This window comes from Dermacentor albipictus, chromosome 10 (genome assembly GCF_038994185.2).
Source record: "Dermacentor albipictus isolate Rhodes 1998 colony chromosome 10, USDA_Dalb.pri_finalv2, whole genome shotgun sequence".
Classification (NCBI taxonomy): Eukaryota; Metazoa; Arthropoda; class Arachnida; order Ixodida; family Ixodidae; genus Dermacentor; species Dermacentor albipictus.
In genome coordinates, this window is record NC_091830.1 from 46710263 (window position 1) to 46731535 (window position 21273).

Sequence of the window (21273 nt, forward strand, 5' to 3'; positions counted from 1 at the left end):
ATATGTTTTTCTTCGAGGTGTTTCGAGAGCCTGTTTAGTACCGCGTGCTCGGCTACCTTGCCGACGCAAGACGTCAGTGAGATCGGTCTGAGGTTATTGATGTTGGGCGCCTTGCCAGGCTTTGGGATGAGCACGATGAGGGTTGTTTTCCACTCTTCGGGTCGTGCTCTGTTACTGCAGATTTTGTGGAGTTCCTCTGTGAGGATTTCGATGGAAGTGTCATCTAGGTTTCTAAGTGGCTTGTTAGTTACGCCGTCTTGCCCTGGCGCTGACTTGCCGTTTAGGTTCTGAAGCACCATGCGTATCTATTCGGTTGAGAAATACCGATCTAGCTGTGGGTTGGCCTTGCCGCGATGTGCTTCGGCGGTCGTGCCTCAAGCATTTTTGGCCAGTGGGAGGTACTTGTCGGCGAGACTGTCAATGAGGTCACTTTCCGTGGTATTTCTTGCTAAGCGCTCTAACTCTTGCTTGTCTTCTGTCTTTGTGGTATGTCGCATGCATGTTGCGAGGTATTGGAGCAACTGAGATAGTCACGAAAAAGTGGCAGCACTCGGGCTTTCGTGTCATAGTCTGCTATGAAGTTTTCGCTGTATGCAAGTTTGCGAAGTACAGCTCTTCCTGGTTGAGTCAGCTTAAGGCATTACAAGCGTTCTGTGTGCTTCACTCATTTCTTCCCTGGTGTTATGGAGGCCAAGTTTGAGGAGTGTCGTGGTTGAGGTCGTACTGGGGAGTCCTAGTGCACTCTTGATTGCTTTTCTGATGACGATGCTGAGTTTTTCAATTTCAGCTTTCTTGAGGAGTAGATACGGTGTGCCACATGTAATCCGGTTTATAATGAGTGCTTGGATTAATTGGACGGTTTTTTACTCTTTAAGTCGTCTTCTTTGGGTGGTTATACGCCAAATGAGGTGGGTTACTTGTGTTAGGGTCTTTTGAAGCTTCGGATGTGTAGCTTCGCCAGAACCGTCTTTATGCATTGTGAGGCGAAGGACGCGGAGGGAGCCAACTTGAGGGATATCGATTCCATTGAGTTTGACGTTGGGATTTGGAGCAACGTAGGCTGGTGGTCGCGCCCGGGCCCTTGCCTTGAGTATAAGTAGCTCTGATTTTTCGGGGGCGCACTGGAGACCGCCTATTGAGAGGTAATGTTCTATCTGATCGATTGCCTCTCGGAGGGTAGTTTGCTGTTGGACGGTTGTGGACGCTTTTGTCCATAACATTATATCGTCTGCGTATATTGCATGGCTTAAATCTTCGATGCCATCTAGTTGTTGTGGGAGCTTAATCATGGTGAGATTGAACAGCAAAGGTGAAATGACTGACCCTTGTGGAGTTCCTTTGTTGGGCATATCAAACTTGCCGCTTCGGATGTTGCCGATACCCACCGTAGCCATGCAAGCTTTGAGAAAGTCGTGTACATAGTGGTAGGTCCGGATTCTGCAGTTTGTGTCTTATAGATTTTGGAGATTTGCTTCATGCTTCACATTATCGAAGGCTTGTTTTACATCTATTGTTAAAATAGACAACTTTTTGTGGTGTTCTAAGTAGTGCAAGAGGTCTTCCTTGAACTGTAGTAGTGTATCTTGTGCTGAGAGAAGCTGTCGGAAGCCAAACATTGTGGCAAGCATGAGTCCTGAGTCTTCGAGGTATGTGGTGAGGCGATCGTGTACCATGTGTTCGAGAAGCTTTCCAGGGCAGGAAGCAAGGGAGATGGGCCGTACGTTTCTGATTTGTAGTGGCCTGTTATGTTTTGGGATCATAATGACTTCTTCGTGCTTCTATTCTGCCGGGAGCTCACCGTTTTCCTAGCAGTTATTCATGTAGCCGAGGAGTGAATTTAGGGCCTTGCCGGGGAGGTTTTGTAGGATCTCGTTGGTCACCTTGTCATTTCCTGGCGATGTGTTGCGGGTCAATTTGGAAAGGGCGACATGGAATTCAGGAAGCTTGAAAGGGCTGTCGAGGGTGAGATTTGGTTCGCCCTTGTTCGGTCGGGGATCGGTAACCTTAGGGGCATTGTCTTCGGCAAGTTTACGCTTGCTTTCTTCCAGAATTCGTTTCTCAGTTCCTGGATGGGAGTAAACGATTTGAGGTCATGTCTTTGCTGGGTCGTGGTTTTGGTGGTAGCTAGAAGGGCTCGCAGTATGTGCGAGGTCTTCTTCATGCTGAGTGTGCCTTGAAGTCGGTCACTCAGCTTAAGCCAGTTCTGGCTGCTGAGCGGACCTCCGTATTCTTCTGCTTGCTTTGTTATGTGAGTGATCCGCTTCTGAAGTTTGCTGGTTAAGTTTCATCTTTTTCCACCGCCTCAGTAGTCCTCTTTTGGCATCCCAAAGGTGTAGAAGGCCGGCGTGTCCATCGTGAGTTGGATGACATTAGTGTGCTTGTCCGCCGTCTCGACCACTTCGGTGAACCACTATTCAGTATTTTTGATGTTTTCTTCCATGTCATGTTCTCGGAAGGCCTTCCAATCCGTCAGCCTTGCCCTTCTGCTTCTGCTCTGCTTCTTATGGTGCAGGATTTCAAGGTGAAGGATGTGGGGGTCGCTGCCAAGATTTTCTTCCAGTCGGGTCCATTCCGCCTTGGATATTCCTGTAGTAAAGATGTAGTCGGGATTTGTATCCCTGGACAAACTGTTGCCTATTCGAGTCGTTGATTTAGGATCATTCCAGAGGGTGAGGTGATTCTGTTGCGCCGAATCGTGCACTCGCGCTCCTTTCTTGGTCGTGTGCTGGTAACCCAATGCTGCGTGGGGGCATTAAAATCCCCCATTTTGACGTCTTTATGGTCTTCTGGGTAGCGGGATTAAGTTTTGCAAAGTCGGATAACGGATCGCTGGGTAGACTATATAAGCACAGTACATATAGTCTTTGGTGTGTCTTCTTACGTAGCAGTTCCACTAGGGTATGTTCTACGGTTGTTCCCTGGATTGTGTGATCTTGCGTGGTGAGATTTGTCTTCGTCAGGATGATTGTTCTCTGAGATCCGGTGTGTGTATCATATCCCTGTGTGCACAGATTGGTGTGATAAGTCTCGTGGATAGCGATGATATCGAATTGTTCCAATTTGGCCAGTTATTGGAGGTTTGTTCTTTTGGTTCGGATGGAGCGACCGGTACCGGTACAGATACCGGTCGTACTGTACCGCGTTCAACGTACCGGTACCGAGTACCGGTACGTTGAACGCGACGCAGCCCCTTTTCGGATGGAGTGACAGTTCCATTGCCACAACTTCACTGGGAAATGTGGTAATCTCTTCTTCGTATTGCTAGCCATGTTGTTCGATACTGTTTCCATCCCCAGGCCATCGATTCCGGTCTGGCTGCATTGTGGAGGCCTTTACGTGCTTTCTTGCGAGCGATTACGAAAGGTTTTTCACCGGAAGATTTCGGGCAAGCAATATGCGACTCAAGGGGGGGGGGGGTGAGGGGGGACAAGATGTCCCGCTTTATCAACTCGCCGGCATACAGGGTTGGCAATCGCACTTGTTCACTGTCGTGCACCTAGTGAAATTTTGCAGAAAATTGCGCGCAGAGCTGGACGTGTCAGCAAGGTCGATTAAAATAGGTCGCGAAGCTTCGGGCGAAAAGCGGTTCAGTACAGATTGTCACGGACATCAGCATGGGGGGTTATGGGAGCAGCGATTGAAGCGCGACTATGTTTGGAGGGAACAAACATCGGGAAAGAAAAACGCGTTTTTTAATTCAAACGATACACAGTTAAATTTATTCAACGAAAATAAAATTCTTAGTCAATTTTATATATTCGTGATGAGTTAAGAAAATACGTTTAATTTTATTATTATTAATAAACGCATTTCTTTTTAGCGCCCATCGCTACAGGGGGCGTTGACGCCACTATCACTCGCAGTGCAATGCACGTCTTGAAATGGGCAGAAAGGCGCACTCGTATCACCTGTTGAAATACGCCCCCCTCACAATTTGTGCTTTCTTGCTTGTCGAAGTTTGTCTGAATTTGGTGACGCGGGTAGCTTCATTGCTTCTTAATCTGTTCAGTCAAAAGTAGTGAGTTACGACCGCCAGATAATTGTGTAGTTGTTTTCGTGCGACTGCGCTGGCCGACGGGCTTGGCATCCGACAATAGGATCAGCACTCTACACCTAAAGCTTTCGTCGGCCTCCAAAGAAAGTATGTTCTGTGCAGGGATGCGATTTTGACAACCGTACAGCTGGCCTTTTCCTGCATCGCTTTCCACGCTGAAAGCTCGAAACGCCCATCAAGTCGAATGGCGGGGCATTTGAATACATTACTCCAAAGGAAGAGCAACAAAACAAATTTCGCGCCTTCGAAAACAAAATGACGTCACTTCTGCTTTTAACGGACATGGCGTCAAGTTATTTTTTCTTCCGCCGGAAGTGTTCCCACCACATACAGATGGCGCTATGCCCCATGAACCGGCGATGGACCACCATGTTTTGAACGTATGGGCTCCTATGGAAGCTTCGCTACCAGGTATATTTACCTTGGTGTCAGCGCCTACGATTGAGAGCATTTCTGTCACTCGATACGATGGCAGCGTAGGAAATAGTCACGTTCCCAAAATTGTACCTGTAGCACCAATGCTGTCGATATGTATTATACTGGCAGCAGTGTTCTTTATAGTGATGGAAAGCAGCATGAACGACCTGTGTTAGGAACGCTGCTGCCCGTATAGATGATGCCTTAGCATCGCCCGTCCGCCTCGCGAAAATCTCGCCATGGATATTGTATCCACCAAGTTTTAAAAACCGTTGACACTGACCCCATATGCCACGGAACTAAAGGAATGGGTTACTTTCTTTGCATGATATTTCTGACTGCGCAGTTCTATGGTGGTCCGTGTTTTTAAAAAACTAATTTAAAGTGCTCGCCTCGATATATGCCCTTCCTGCGCAATCCAAGACATTGTAAAGCTTGGCATAAAACATTATTCCACTGCAATGCGCGCCTCAGCACTTGCAGGTGCACGTCCAAGCACGTGATCACGTGCAAGCATGAAATTAGAGGGGCACTCAAAGTAATGTTCCCGAGAAGAGCTTCACAATAAGTCCAGTTACTTCTTCTTTCAGTGAGCTATCTAGAAATCGTATTAATATTTACGTTTGGTTTTGATAATATATATAGAGGATGTGGCAGCTATCGTGCGCCAAGGTTGAAAAATATGTGAATGCCACGTAGCTGGGGAGAACTAAGGTAATGATGTTAACCGTCCCTAGGAGATACTCAGATTATTTCTTGCATTCCACCTAATTACATAAAAACACTCAGTAATCGATCTTTTCAAATATAATAATTAGGCGAAAAGTGTCAACGAGAAAATCTTATGACCCCTGTAGTCGCTCTCAGAAAATCCAAGAGTCTTCACGTTTATAGCATGACTTTTGCGACAGTACAATAAGGAAAGCAAAACGCCGAACCAATCGTGATAATAGATGTTGTGAACGCCAACTTCAGCGAGATGCGGATTCCAAACAGGCATCTAGCTAACAACACAGACTCGTAATGTGTGTAGCTGGCAACGCGGAATTTATGAGCATGCAACGAACCGATGTCGCGCTTGTTGTGTGCCCGTTGTATGTCGTCTCATTGTCAGATACTTTCTACGTTGTCGACATATCTCGGCTGCATCACTAACATCGGGTGGCTTTTCGTTGACTGATGTTCTGCGCTACAAATTCATCAAAGTTCTTGTTCACTTAAAATATGTGCCAAATCCTTTGAGCACACCCACCCAATCCGTCGCAGGCCTGTGCAGTCGAGCATATGTGTGCGTCATATATGCTAGAAATTCACTGTGGTACTCATCGTCGTTGGCGGCAATGCAAGCGGCTCACATGCCCTCTAACGGCTTTTAGAAGCGGAGCATTCATTCAAGTGTGCGCTGCTGCTCCATACGGTAGCCGCGAGCATTTGCAATACAGCGCGCCAACGCATTTCTTTCCTGAATGAAAAAGCAAGAGCCGGAAAATTGAAGGGAAAAGCAACCCATTTCGCACGCATGGCACGCAGATACAGGGAGAGAGAGAGAGAGAGAAAGAAGGGAAAAAGCGCTTGAACTGTTCGGAGCGCTCATGCCCTCGTCGCCCCAAGTGAGTGAGCATCTGTAATGTCAGTGAAAACCTTCATGCCAGTAATGGCGGCAGGCCATCTGTCGGCGTCAATTTGAATTCTCAACGACTTTGCCAGGCACGTGAACGCCTGTTCGAGCAGTGTCGGCCTGTACCTTGGTGTACGTGCTGTCGTCTCTTCTTTGTGGTTTCACACGTCAACTGCACTGAACGGTAAGCTTTAGCAAAGTTGTTTTCCTTCAATACCTCCCGATTACGAGAGTGAATTTCGAAGCGCGAACAGGCTGCACGTATAGTGTAGACGACTTTGTAGTTTGTACGCTCCGTAAACGAGCTCTTGTTGTCCCGTCTATTATATGAACTGTTTCCCGGCAAGCGATCGCTCAAGCTCGTCGATTTTACCGTCATAGTTGAAGTTTGTAAAGAAGCAAATACACCGCGCTTCACTTGGATACTGCGCGGTCACTAAGCAGATTGTGTGCGTTAAGCAGCGTACTGTAGGTAGACGTCCTTTCTTGGCGCTCGAGCGGCCAAACGTTGCGCTGTCTGTGTAGTGAAATTCTCGTGACGCACTTCACGCACACACCTCGAATGTATACGCTAGGGTGAGGAATTTTCGGAAAGAGGCATACACTTAAAATAAATGCTAGCGTACTCGGATGAAAGGCCGTGTTTGCGGCGCATGCATCAGCAGTGCGTGTGCAGATCCAGCTTTTCTGGGCTTTGTACAAGTGTACATTGTGTTCAAGCTGACAATCGGCGCTTGCGTCCACAGTATATATTCTGCCCTTCTTCGTTGACTTTCTGCGGTTCTATGACACAGGCAAGCAACGCACACTAACTATAGCTCATGCTTTAAGTACCTGCAATGTGCCACCGTGTGTTTGTGCCGATTCTCGTCCAATCCGCCAGTGTGGGCACGTGCCACTGCGACACAAGTGATATAAAATGTTTGACTGTGCTGAGGTATATCCCGTGATAATTTGTGCATACGCCTGTCATCACAATAATAGGGGATGGTGAAGAATCCTCAATAATTGCACAGACGATCACAATTATTCCGTCGACGAACATCGTACACGGTCTTCGTCCTCGTCCTGACGCTGCGTAGGCGTCTCCCACTGCGCACCTGCCTTATTTGGAGTTTGCGTTTCGGAATGGCCTGCGAACAGCGTCGTGCACATGTATTTAACTTGTCTGATATCAACAGTGTCACCTTTGCGGTGATGAAACACTGCATGCAATTTGCACGCTGCCTAAGATGAAAGTAAACACTGTTGTGGACAATGTCGTCAGATGTATCACGTGTAATTATCGGCATCACCAAGGTCTTTTTACGCAGCTTTGTGATGCAACATAAATGTTCTGTAATGCTCATCAGAATGTAGATTGGCATTTTATTAGCTGCTATGATGCAGTGTCATTTTCAGATGTTTTTCTAGACCCGCATTAAAATTAGATTGACACAATTAAACACAACAAAACGTTCTTTGAGGTTTACAGCGTGGGTTGCGTTTGCTGTATATATAGCGAACAGCAGCCATGCGATACGAACTTGGCTGGGACATGATATGATCAGGACAGATGAGAGTTCTCGCAGTTTAGCTTGATTCTGAGTTGTGCAGTGTTTAAGGGACAGACGAAAAAGTTCTGCAGGCGGGCTAGCGCTTTTAATTTAAATCAGGCGTCAGTGACACCTTTAGAATTACTAGATGCGCGTCGAAAAAAGAAAAGAAAGAAAATGTGAACCGAGTATCAGTCAGCAGTTTGCCTTATCGTACAGCGGTGCGGCGTCTTGGATGGTCCCGTTACGTATGTGCGTGCCCAACGTACTGAAGTACAGCTGGCGCAGAAGTAGATGCGGATTGTAGCCACTGCCACACTGTCCGGCGTAGTGTTCGTACTCGGTGAATGTGGCGAAGGTGCACGGCTCGTCGTTTGTCGATGGGTGCGGGCGCGCGAGGAATCGTCCGCGTAACGTGGAGGCGCGGTCGTTTAAGTACATGGTGGCGGCCTGGAGGTTCGTCGAGTTTGGGCGGTCGCCCCAGTTGGCATAGTGCACGAGGCACGACATCAAAACTCGCTCATTCCTGCAGAAGCGGGGCTTGCCGCAAGCTTCGTAGATCGGGGCCCAGCGTGACTCGCGCGCGTGCGACTGGATGAACGTGTCCGTGGTCTTGTCGATGTAACCGTCGTACGCGAGAGTGGCCGTGGGTTCGGCGACGCATATTTGCTCAGGCTGCAGCCCTCGCACGCTGGTGACGAAATGACGCAGCGTCAGTGACAGTGGGGCAGAGTTCGGCGAGTCTGCTCGACGCGTTTGGATACTGGCGGTGCTCGGTGAGCAGGAAATAGTTGACTACGTCCTTGGAAGTGTACATGAGGCGTTCCACGGAATCGCTCCCGTTCAGCATTGCAGTCACGAGGGCCTGTGCCATGCCGTTGTTATCGAAGACTTGCCGAAGCATGCGCAACAGCAAGGCGACGGCTCCCTGGTCGTCCGGACCCCTGCAACTGGCCCCAGGGTCGACCCAGTGCACGGCCACGCCATCGAGACGAAAAGTGCGCATGGCGTCCACCACGTTCGTCGTTAGTCTGTTGAGGGTGACGGGGTCTTGGCCAAGCTTGGAGAAGTGCGGCCCGTCCTCGGGGTATCCTCCCAGTGCCAGTAGGATCTTGACATTGGAGAACCCGAGGCTGTCGACGATGTTCCTCAGCTGGTGGAGGCCATGCCGCTGGTCGAAGCTTGGCAGCCGGCTGGTAATGTTTCCGTTATCGATGCCCACGGACCAATAGATGACGTGGTGGCATAGATCGAAGGGCAGCGTCTCGAACGTGAAGTCGAAGTTGGTCGCGGCCGTGCTGTAATTGCGGCTGAAGTCGACTGCTGTGTTCGTGAAAAGGCAGAAGAAAGGCCTCGGCGATTGTGTTGAGGGGCCAAGGGACGGGTTGGTGTTTACCCTTATCGGCTCTATTAAAGCGGGTAACGTCAGGGGCTTCAGGCAGGCTGCCGGAATGGTTGCGGGCATTGTAACGGGCATTGAACCGCCCCCGAAGGGCGGTTCAGCGGGCAGCAGTGTTGTGCTGCTGTTCACCAGGAACGGCACCAGGAACAGCCACATGGAGAAAACGAGGGGAAATGTCAGGGCTCCCCAGAGCGCCCATAGCTGGATGCATAGTCTATCGTCTTGCGCTGTCTCTTCTACCCGGCTACGTTGTAGCTGGAACTGGTGGTCGGCTGGTGGTATTGTGGCTGGACGGTGACTCTCGGTGGGGTTCGCAGGGGCTGGAGGCGTGAGCACCAGCACGATCTCCCGCACAGGTGGCGACGAAGGAGACAACGTGGCCTGGTACTGCTGGGTCGCTGTCGATGGCTTATTTGGCGCCTCGCCGGTGACGACTTGCAAATGGCGAGGTCGGTTCTCAGACGCGGGGTGCGCATTGTGGAAGAGGTCTTGGTTACTTGCCGGTTGTTCCGTAGGGGCGTCGGCAGGTAGCGTCAGCGGAACTTCGCGATTGTTGGTGCGGAGCTCAGGGCGGCGTTTCTTCTTCTTCAATGAAAACGATGCCACGTGCCCACAGCAAGGAACTGCGCACTGTGGCTCTCGTTTCCAAGCAAAGGCACCTGAATATGCAAGGAAATGTCCGAGATGTAGGCGGCTATAAACTTTGAACTCGGAGTGTTTTGTTAAACAAAGCGTATTTTATTTCTCGTGTGGTAAATCTGCGCCCGTGTAGGGAAAGGGACATTTTGTTGGAAAATAGGTAGAAAGGTGGTCAGCTTTAGCTGGTGCGCACTATGCTATACATCAACTTTCGTTGGCAGCGCAGCTACGCTACGGAACCGAAGTTCTCTTTTAGAGCGAACATCTATGCCGGTGTCCCCCAATGCACTTTGCGGTGTCCGTTGGTAGCCAACCAATCACAGCGGGAGACGCACGCCGCGATCTCTGCTGGGTTCCTTGTTGTGGCACCAGATGGCGCTCGCCTCTGCGCATCCGCGGCCGCGCGGGAAGAAAAAAAAAGAATCAGAAAGCTCGTCCTCGCGCATTATTATTGGAACCGACAAAGGTGTCCTAACCCATAATTCGAGTTATCATTGACATGGCTGCGTTGCCGTATTTCACCACTTAATTTTTATTTGCACGATTTTGGTCTGGCGGCGGTATCTCCTTGATGTTACTCCTGCAATGAGCTGGATTCCAACGACAATTTTGTACTATCGTGTCGACGGTTTCCTACTATACGAAAAGGACGCTTGGAAATTCTGGAACGAAAGCTAGGACTGCCTTCATGCCGTACAGTTGTACTTTCACTTGGAGCAACGGTATTAGGATACAGGCACAAGAACGCTTGCCGAGCCATTTATAGTTTCCTTTGTGTCACAAGAAGATGGCCTTGTTAACATTTGTTATGTTCTATGACTGATTTATTTCTCCTTAAATTAATTATTAATTTAGAAAATTCAAGTAGGAATAACATGAATTCTCGGTTATAATATTGGTAATGTAATTATTCAAAATCTAACGTGCCCATTTTATCGTTGACCCTTACTTTACGCACTTTTAATGTTGAGTTCATGTCACTATTCCTTATTATGCAAGATTGGCCTCACTTTTCCAATTTAATTTAGGCTTCTTTCTCGTCCTCAATAATTAAGTTATATTCCTGTCTTTTCCTATATAATTTTACCACCCGGTTTGTGGCCTGTCCGCACCGTGTGCATGTGCCATTGAATTAGGCATCATCATCATAATCATCATCATCATCAACAACAGCAGCAGCAGCAGCGGCATAGTGTTCGCCGCAAGCGTATCGCGGTAAAGATTACGATTTCATGAGCTGCAGTTCCCGGGAAGAGTCAGCTGCAGCATCCTAAGCAGGGGGTGGCGTAGCTACACTTTCATATGTAAAGGAAGAATCCGCCGAGAAACTGGTTTCGTTTGTGTTCTCATGGAGCTATGGAAAGGCGACGCATAGTTACGACTCCCGAAAAGGAACGTAAACACGATGAGCGACGAAAGGAACAACAACGTCGATATCTACAAGGGCGTTGGGCTCAGGCTCGGCAGCACCCAGTTCAAGGCTATGTCACATTGGTCTATCGGATCAGGTGATACCACAGCTTCGCTGGCCAACAACCTTCACAGCGTGGACAGGAGGCCATTTTAATTATTAGTTGCCTAGATATAGTGTGTGATTTTAAATACTTGTAGACTGCTAAGGGTAAAACAAAACTTACCAAATGTTTTGTCTTTCCTTGTTAAAGATATCTTTAATACGAAATAAAGAGCTTGTTTAGTAGTATGATTTTCGTTTTTTTGATCTTTCTAGTTGGCTTTCCAGTGTCAAAACCTGATTTTACTGCACGTATAAGGAAGAACTTAGTTACTCGCGCTAGCAAGACTAACGAAAGAAAGAAGTTGGGACAGGACAGAGCGGTAGACTTTTATTGACAGGCTTTATTCTGAAAAAAAGCTGCAAAACTAACCGTATGTTCAAATAAATGCGCAGACGGACACATCAACGAAAATGCCACGTATGAGATAACCGCATGCATTTGTTTGACCATACGTTGGTTTCTTGCATCTTTTTTTATGAATAAAGCCTGTCAGTTGGTGTAGCGCTCTGTTCGGGCCCAACGTTTTTTCCCCCTTTAGTTTTCTTAGCGCTAGTAATGATGCCTCAGCGAATGAATCAACGTCAACTAGCGCAACTTTCTGCGTTAACGTAAGGAAGGATGGCGCCGCTGGTTTCCAATGGAGTCCTTGCCATGAAACTTCCTGGACAAAGCGCTGTAGCCTATATATGACTACAGTACCGCTTGCACCAGCTTTGACTTCACATTCGAAACACCCCCTTCGACCCATGCCACCACGTCATCTGTCCGTTCGCGGGCGCCCATGACGTGCACATCTTCAGCCAAGCTGCCCAGGAAAACAGCCTCTGCCAGCTGAGGAACATCACCGACAACGTCGCCTTCTTAAAGGTCACGATCCTGCTAGCGCTGGGTGGACACCAGGAAGACGGTGCGCACTTCTGGAAACTCGCGCGTGACCCCGCGACCTTGAATCAACTGACGGCGAACATGGCGGACGTCGTGCACACATTTCTTCTCAATGGCGTCGCCCTGCACTGGATCGACGCTGGGGCTAATCGGCGGGGTCCTGATGATCAGAGAGCCGTTGCCGTGCTTTTACACATGATTCGGCAAGCATTCGACAACGACGGCGTGTCCAGGTATAGTGTCCATAGCAGTAGACGGGCACGGGTCCTTCGAACGCGTGGTGTACTCTTCCGAGGATGCTGTGGACCATTTGTCACGTCTGATCACCGCCAGTTCACAGAACCGCTGGAGCCTCCCTCTCGAAGTCTGCTACCGTCTCAGTCGTAACATCATTCTGATGCTTAACGTTAACGGTGTTCCAGGATTGCGTTACGACCAGACGTGTGCCGCTCCGAACTTGTAGCGGCCTTGGTGCTTGACGGCGACCTCGACTTGACCACAGGACAATTCGTGGTGCCATCGCCGCCACGTGTGGTTCAGGTGGGCCTCCATTTACGGAGGGTCAGGCAAGCCCCGCTTTTTCGGGGTGGCGGGAACCTCGCAGTCGTGCAGCGCACCAACTGGTGCTTTCGCCCGAGACTGGACGACCCATCAAGCAGCCACGATATGCTTTAACGACTTCAGCTCCACGGCATATGGGCCAGCTTCAATATGCGCTCTCGTCCACCAGTACGATTCGAGCCGCGCACATTCACCACGCTGATTGAGTACGACGGCTGGTATGCAAAACCGAAAGAGCAACCTCGTCCAGGGACACGGTATCGTCCACTGGCGCAATAGCTGCTTCGAGTCACCGGATAAGTTTCCGACACTATGCGATGGCAGCGCAGAAAATACAGCCGCGTTCCCAAAGATGCATATTGTTATAACGTCATCAGGCAGCCAAACCGGGAACGGAATGAGTTTATTCAGTGCCTGCGCACATATATTGACTCCTGTGCTTGTTTGTGATTATCGGGAGAGACGTTTCACCGCCCAAAAAAATGTTATCGCACAGCGCAGGACGCGGCTGCATGCATCGGAAGTTCCTGGAGTGTTATCGATGGTTCCATCCGCTGTCTGTCACCGAAGCTTGTGTAACCTGATTGCATGTGTGCGCGACGCGAATAGTGTAGAACGTTGTGGAAGACACGCGGGTACCAGCCATTCGACTGCAACATTCGACGATTGGTGTATAAAAACCGACGCGCTTGACCCGTTGATCAGATTTTCAACGATCGCCGACTGTGTTAGTAGCTGTCGCCGTTCTTTGTGTATAGCCTGTTTTTGAGGGAACCCGCCATGGTTGCTCTATGGCTATGGTGTTATGCTGCTGAGCACCAGGTCGCGGGATCGAATGCCGGCCACGGCGGCCGCATTTCGATGGGGGCGAAAACACCCGTGTACTTAGATTTATGTCCACGTTAAAGAACCCCAGGTAGTCGAAATTTCCGGCGTCCTCCACTACGGCGTGCCTCATAATCAGAAAGTGGTTTTGGCACCTAAGACCCCATAATTTTTTTTTTTATTGAAGTGAAATGTTAGGAGAGGTTGGCGCCTTTATGGTGGCACCGGCTACTCCTTGTCACTTGGGAAACGAAACGAATTTACGTAAAAAGGGTGAATAGTGACACAAAATATAACACTCAGTAGAACACTGTGTGGATAAAAACTATACGGTCCAACAGTACATGAGTCGCAAAGTTCTGTGCATTAGTTCAGTCCACGTACACATATATAAAGACAGATGTTTTGAACAGCCAAAGCACACAGCACATGTAATACACTGCAAGTACAAAACAGAATCATACATATCGCGTAAAAGTTGCGATCATTACATAAACCAATTATGGACCATGAACAACATTTATGTAACTCATTTAGCGTATTCGAATATCGGGTACCTAATATTTTCCCAAAATGTTGGTGTCCTCCAAAAACTTTTTCAAAGCAAGAAGTGCTCTTTTTTGAAGGCCCGCAGTTGGCCATGGGCCAAGTATCTTTTTAAGAGTGAATGGTCTTCTGTCTAATATACACAAATTAGCTTCCAGTACCGTTCTTTGTGTAGCGTATTTCTTGCATTCGAGGAGAAGATGATGCACATCATCGTCTGGGTGGCCACAAGAACACTGCGGACTAGAGGCACGTTTTATTCTGCACAAGAAGTGTTTCGTAAATGCAGTACCAAGACGCAGTCGGTGTACCAATGTTTCAAATTTTCTGTTGTCTCTTAGAGTTTCCGGCATTGATAAGTTTATACAAGTGTCTATAGAGTATAATTCCGAGTTTTTAGTTTGTTGGTCAAACCAGGTAGTTTTACTGAGGCGACAAGAAATCTGTCTCAGGATCAGACGGACTTCACTACGCAAGAGGGGAAGATTGGTCGTCTCTGCGTTATTGTGCGCTCGATTCGCAGCTGCGTCCGCTGCAGTATTACCGGGAATATTGCAGTGCCCAGGTATCCATTGAAATGCAATTACGTGGTTCATTGCGTTTGCTTTAGTAAGTTCTTTGAGCGTCTCATACAATAGCGAAGTGTTCAAAGAATTTTTCTTATTGCTCTGTAGTAATGTGAGGGCGGCTTGCGAATCGCTAAAGATAACCCATTTTTGCGAATGTTTTTCTGATGTTATGAAACGCAAAGCACACAGGATTGCAAATAGTTCTGCCATGGTGGAAGATGTCTCCCGGGATAATTTGAATGTTTGCTCTAGCGCTAAATGTGGAATGGCGAATGCTGAAGTCGAAGAATTTTTATGACACGAACCATCTGTATAAACGTGGATGTACTGGGGATATAATGAGTAAATTTGGAAGAGTGCTAGTTGCTGTGCGGCTACTATGAACATGTCTCTCTTTGATATAATCCCGTCAACCGATAATTCTATTTTAGGGCATGTTAACATCCAGGGAGGGTAACTAACATCCACTTTGCATAATTCAAATCTTGGTAACAATGCTCTATGTTCTCGAACAACATCGTGAATTTTGCTTTTGTTTCTTTCGGTGAGCGCGAGGTTTAATGGATGCTTCTCATGTTGGGTTAAGATGCGATAAATATGTCGGCATGTTTCAACCGTTCGTATGACTGGAAATGGAGGGTGACGAGCTTCAGCAATCACTAAAGAACTCGAGGTAGCCTGCGGAACCCATAATTTTTTTGTGGGCACAAGTTCGCCCAATAACACGCTAGTTTCGTCTTTCCCAGTTTGGCTGCTTTCTTCACAATCACTGCCCGGTGACTAATATATATATATATATATATATATATATATATATATATATATATATATATATATATATATATATATATATATATATATAATTTCTTTCTCTGCCTTTCTTTATTACAGTTTTTGACAAAACAAAGGCCAACTGTTTATCGCGTATAGTGCGTTTCTCGCATATATATATGATGCAATAAATAACATGTAAGAAAAAAGACAGCGATCGTGGCCTTATTGTTAGAGCACTCGGCTGCTGCAGTGAACGGTATAGGCTTGATTCATAAATCGGCCACACTATATTTTCTTTTTTTTCCCAAAGCGAGTCTAGAGCCAATGTTTCGACGACCATTGGCTGGTCATATCGCAAACGTGCCCGCGCGTGTCTTCGGACCGCCGGCCGAGGAGATCCGCCGAAACGCAAATCGCGCTGAAGCAACGCTTCCACAGCGTTGCACCTCATGAATGAAACGGAGTATAGAGTGCTGTGGTCTCCTCCTCGCCCGTCGCTCCGTACAGGGTGGATACAACTGCGGCGTCTGTAACGGTATTGAGCACACGAATGGCGGCCGCACGCGAGCGCCGGCAACGCGTCCCTACGGCGTCCGTCAAAGGCGTCTGCTGTGGCGGCGTCCGCCATTCGCGTGCCCAACGGCGTAGCAGACGAAGTGGTTGTCTGCACTCTGCACGGAGCTGCAGGCAAGGAGGACATCGATGCACTCTGAGTAGGCCTAAGGTCTCTATGTAAAGCAAGTTCAAGGAAGCCGAGGCTAAGCGGCGACGTCGACAAGACACTGCAGTTCTTGAGCGGGAAGCGGACGCAGATCCTGGACGCCGTGAGCGTTCCGCAATGTACGGGAAAGCGAGGCCGACGCAAAAAGCAAGAACGCCGAGATATTGCTGCCTTTCTAATTGACGCTTCTTGCTCTTGTCCAGTTCGCTCTGTTCACCTGTACCCACGGACGCCTAACCACACGTGTTTACTTGGTCGGCTTGCGTTTATTGCAATTCACACGGCCATTAAAGCTACGAGCCTTAGCTCGGGTAATATTCTAGGGTGTTGCTATCACAGTCATTGTTTCGCCCTTGATGGCGAAGCTGCGATTTTTTTCTTATTTACTTGCGTATAGACGCGAGCCATCACCGACTCTCGACGTCGTGCTCCCCTTGACTCCCGGAGGGCTGCGAGCTTTCACATTTTTCAGACGGTACTCAGCACGCCGAATCTAGACCAGAAACAAGTTTTAGTAATCCATCAATACTGCTGCACAAAATCTAATTTTGCTTTTGAAATGAATAACATCACCTCAAATTATCATTTGTCCTATTGTGCATTCTGTTCAAGCAGAGAATTGACGTTTGCGTTGACAGCGTATATTCTCCCCTTCTTCGTTTTCTTTCTGTGGTTCCGTGACACAGGCAAGCAACGCACACTGACTAGCCCATGCTTTGAGTGCTTACAATGTCCCGCCGTGTTTGTGCCGGTTCTCGGCCCAGCCTCAGGAGCGGACATGTGCCACTGCGACACAAGTGATATGAAATGTTTGACTGGGCTTACTATATCCCGTGCTTATCTGTGCATACACCTGTCATCGCAATTATTGGTGATGATGATGAATATCGAATTAACGGCACAACCTATCACACTTAATTCATCGACGAACATCGTAGGTGGTCTTCGGCCTGGTCTTGACGCTGCGCAGGCGTCTCCCACTGTGCACCTGCCTGATCTGGAGTTCTCGTTTCGGAATGGGAATCGAACAGCGCAGTGCAGAAATATTTAACTTCTCTGATATCAACAGCGTCAGCTTTGCGGTGCGGAAGCACAGCATGTGATTCTACGCTGCATAAGTTGAAGATAAGCACTGTTGTGGGCAATGTTGTCAGTTTTATTACGTGTGATTATCGGCATCTGCAATGTTTCTTGTGCAGCTTTGTAATGCAACATAAATATTTCGTAGTGCTCATGATTATGCAGATCCACGCTTTATTAGCTGCTCTGATGGAGTATCATTTCTAGATGTTGTTCTAGACCCGCAATAAAATTGGGTCGACAAAATCAAACACAACAAAACGTTCTTTTGAGCGTTACAAGGTGGATTAGTAGCGTTTGCTTTTAACATGGCGAACAGCAGCCATACGATACGCATATTGCTGGTAAACGATATGAACGGAACAGATGAGAGTTCTCGCAGTTGAGCTTAATTCTCAGTCCTGTAGTGTTTAAGAGACAGGCGAAAAACGTCCGCAAGTGGGCTCGCTCTTTTTAATTATTATCAGGTGTCAGTGACACCTCTGTATTGACTAGATGCGCGACAAAAAAACAAAAGAAAATGTGAACCGCGCATCCGTCAGCAGTTCGGTGCGGCGTCTTGGATGGACCAGTTATGTATGTTCCTGCCCAAAGTACCGAAGTACAGCTGGCGCAGAAGTAGATGAGGACTGTAGCCACTGCCACACTGTCCGGCGTAGTTGTCGTACTCGATAAATGTGGCGAAGGTGCACGGCTCGTCGTTTGTCGGTGGGTGCGAGCGCTTTTTGAATCGATCGAGCAGCGTGGAGGCGAGGGCGTTTAAGTACATGGTGGCGTCGTAGATGTTGAAGAGGTTTGGGCGGTCGGCCCAGTTGGCGTAGTGCACGACGCACGACTGCGAGTCTCCCTCCTTCCTGCAGAAGCGGGGCTTGCCGCACGCTTCGTAGATCGGGGCCCAGCGTGACTCGGCATCGAACGATATGATGAACGTGTTCGTGCGCTTTTGGAGGGAACCGTCGTACGCGAGAGTGGCCGTGGGTTCGGCGACGCATATCTTCTCAGGCCGCAGCCCTCGCACGCTGTTAACGAAATGACGCAGCGTCAGGACTATGTTGTCAGTGAAAGTGGAACATAGTTCGGGGAAGCTGCTCGACGCGTTTGGATAGTGGCGGTGATCGGTGAGAAGGAAATAGTTGACTACGTCCTTGGAAGTGTACATAAGGCGTTCCACGGAATCGCTCCCATTCAGCATTGCAGTCACGAGGGCCTGTGCCATGCCGTTGTTATCGAAGACTTGCCGAAGCATGCGCAACAGCAAGGCCACGGCTCCCTGGTCGTCCGGACCCCTGCAACCGGCCGCAGGGTCGACCCAGTGCACGGCCACGCCGTCGAGGCGAAAATTGCGCATGGCGTCCACCACGTTCGCCGTTAGTCTGTTGAGGGTGACGGGGTCTTGGCCAAGCTTGGAGAAGTGCGGCCCGTCCTCCGGGTATCCTCCCAGTGCCAGTAGGATCTTGACGTTGGAGAATCCGAGGTTGTCGACGATGTTCTTCAGCTGGTGGAGGCCATGCCGCTGGTCGAAGCTGGGCAGCCGGCTGGTGATGTTTCCGTTATCGATGCCCACGGACCAATAGATGACGTAGTGGCATAGATCGAAGGGCAGCGTCTCGAACGTGAAGTCGAAGTTGGTACCGGCCGTGCTGTAATTGCGGCTGAAGTCGACTGCGGTGTTGTTGAAAAGGCAGAAGAAAGGCCTCGGTGATTGTGTTGAGGGGCCAAGGGACGGGTTGGTGTTTACCCTTATCGGCTCTATTACCGCGGGTATCGTCAGGGGCTTCAGGCAGGCTGCCGGAATGGTTGCGGGCATTGTAACGGGCATTGTAACGGGCATTGTAACGGGCATTGAACCGCCCCCGAAGGGCGGTTCAGCGGGCAGCAGTGTTGTGTTGCTGTTGACCAGGAACGGCACCAGGAACAGCCACATGGAGAAAACGAGGGGAAATGTCAGGGCTGCCCAGAGCGCCCAGAGCTGGACGCATAGTCTTTCGTCTTGCGGTGTCTCTTCTACCCGGCTACGTTGTAGCTGGAACTGGTGGTCGGCTGGCGGTATTGTGGCTGGACGCTGACTCTCGGTGGGGTTCGCAGGGGCTGGAGGCGTGAGCACCAGCAGAATCTCTCGCACTGGTGGCGGCGAAGAAGATAACGTGGCCGGGCGCTGCTGGGTCGCTGTCGATGGCTTATTTGGCGCCTCGCCGGTGACGACTTGCAAATGGCGAGGTCGGTTCTCGGACGCGGGACGCGCATTGCGGGAGACGTCTCGGTTATTTGCCGGTTGTTCCATAGGGGCGTCGGCAGGTAGCGTCAGCGGAACTTCGCGATCTCGTGTGCGGTGCTCAGGGCGGCGTTTCTTCTTCATCAACGAAAACGATGCCACGTGCCCACAGCAAGGACCTGCGCACTGTGGCTCTCGTTCCCAAGCAAAGGCACCTGAATATGCAAGGAAATGTCCGAGGTGTAGGCGGCTATAAACTTTGAACTCGGAGTGTTTTGTTAAACAAAGCGTATTTTATGTCTCGTGTTGTAAATCTGCGCCGGTGTAGGGAAAGTGACATTTTGTTGGAAAATAGCTAGAAAGGTGGTCAGCTTGAGCTGGTGCGCACTATGCTATACAGCAACTTTCGGCGGCAGCGCAGCTACGCTACGGAACCGAAGTTCTCTTTTAGAGCGAACATCTATGCCGGTGTCCCCCAATGCACTTTGCGGTATCCGTTGGTAGCCAACCAATCACAGCGGGAGACGCACGCCGCGATCTCTGCTGGGTTCCTTGTTGTGGCACCAGATGGCGCTCGCCTCTGCGCATCCGCGGCCGCGCGGGGGAGAAAAAAAAAGAAACAGAAAGCTAGTCTTCGCGCATTATTATTGGAACCGACAAAGGTGTCCTAACCCATATTTCGAGATATCATTGACATGGCTGCGTTGCCGTATTTCCCCACTTAATTTTTATTTGCAAGATTTTGGTCTGGCGGCGGTATCTCCTTGATGCTACTCCTGCAATGAGCTGGATTGCAACGATAATTTTTTACTGTCGTGTCGACGGATTTCTACTATACGAAAAGGACGTTTGGAAATTCTGGTTCGAAAGCTAGGACTGCCTTCATGCCGTACAGTTGTACTTTCACTTGGAGCAATGGTATTAGGATACATGCACAAGAACGCTTGCCAAGCCATTTATAGTTTCCTTTGTGTCACAAGAAGATGGCTTTGTTAACATTTGCTATGTTCTATGATTGATTTATTTCTCCTTAAATAATTAATAATTTAGAAAATTCAAGTAGGAATAACAAAAATTCTCGGTTTAAGTATTGTTAATGTAGTTATTCAAAATCTAACGCGCCCATTTTATCGTTTACCCTTATTTTACGCACAGTTAATGTTGAGTTCATGTCACTATGCCATATTGTGCAAGATTAGCCTTAGTTTTCCAACTTAGCTTAATTTCAATTTCAGCTTCTTTCTCATTCTCCATAATTTATATTCATGAGAACCCAAACCGAGGCAAGGCTCCTCCAGATCGAGATCCCGGTCTCGCTCCCAGTCCGTCAAGCGGGCCACTTGGGCTGACAAGGTCAAGGGAGCGACACAGCCGTCTGGGAAGAAGAACGCATCAAGCAAAGGAACGACAGGTGAGGCACAACCAGAGCATAGGATCGATCCCCGTATCCAAGCGCTCGAAGCAGAAAATAGGGAACTTAGACGCGAGCTCGCAGAGCTTAAGGAATCTCTTAACAGCATGAAAGGAAAACTTATAAACCGGCATGAGGTTAGCAACAGTAACCCAGGCCCGTTAGCCGGGCAGTCGAAACGCAAGGCGCCCAACCCCGAACCTTTTAGCGACACAGAGGAGGAAGAAGAAGGTGACATAACCGAGGTCAACGAGTCCCCGTCCGCCACCTCGGCTTCCCCAGTCAAAACCGAGGGTAAACTGGAAAAGACCCTGAGTAGGATTATGGAAATGCTCTCCGCCATAGAGTCGAGAGTAACGCTATTAGAAAGACCTAGGGCTCAACTCAAAAGTAGACAAACAACACCTACTGAACCGCTCCCGACTGGATCAAATCCCGACGGGGGCGCCATAGGCTTCTAAAATTTCATAGTAAACAGGATGGCTATCACAAATAACAATACCGTTA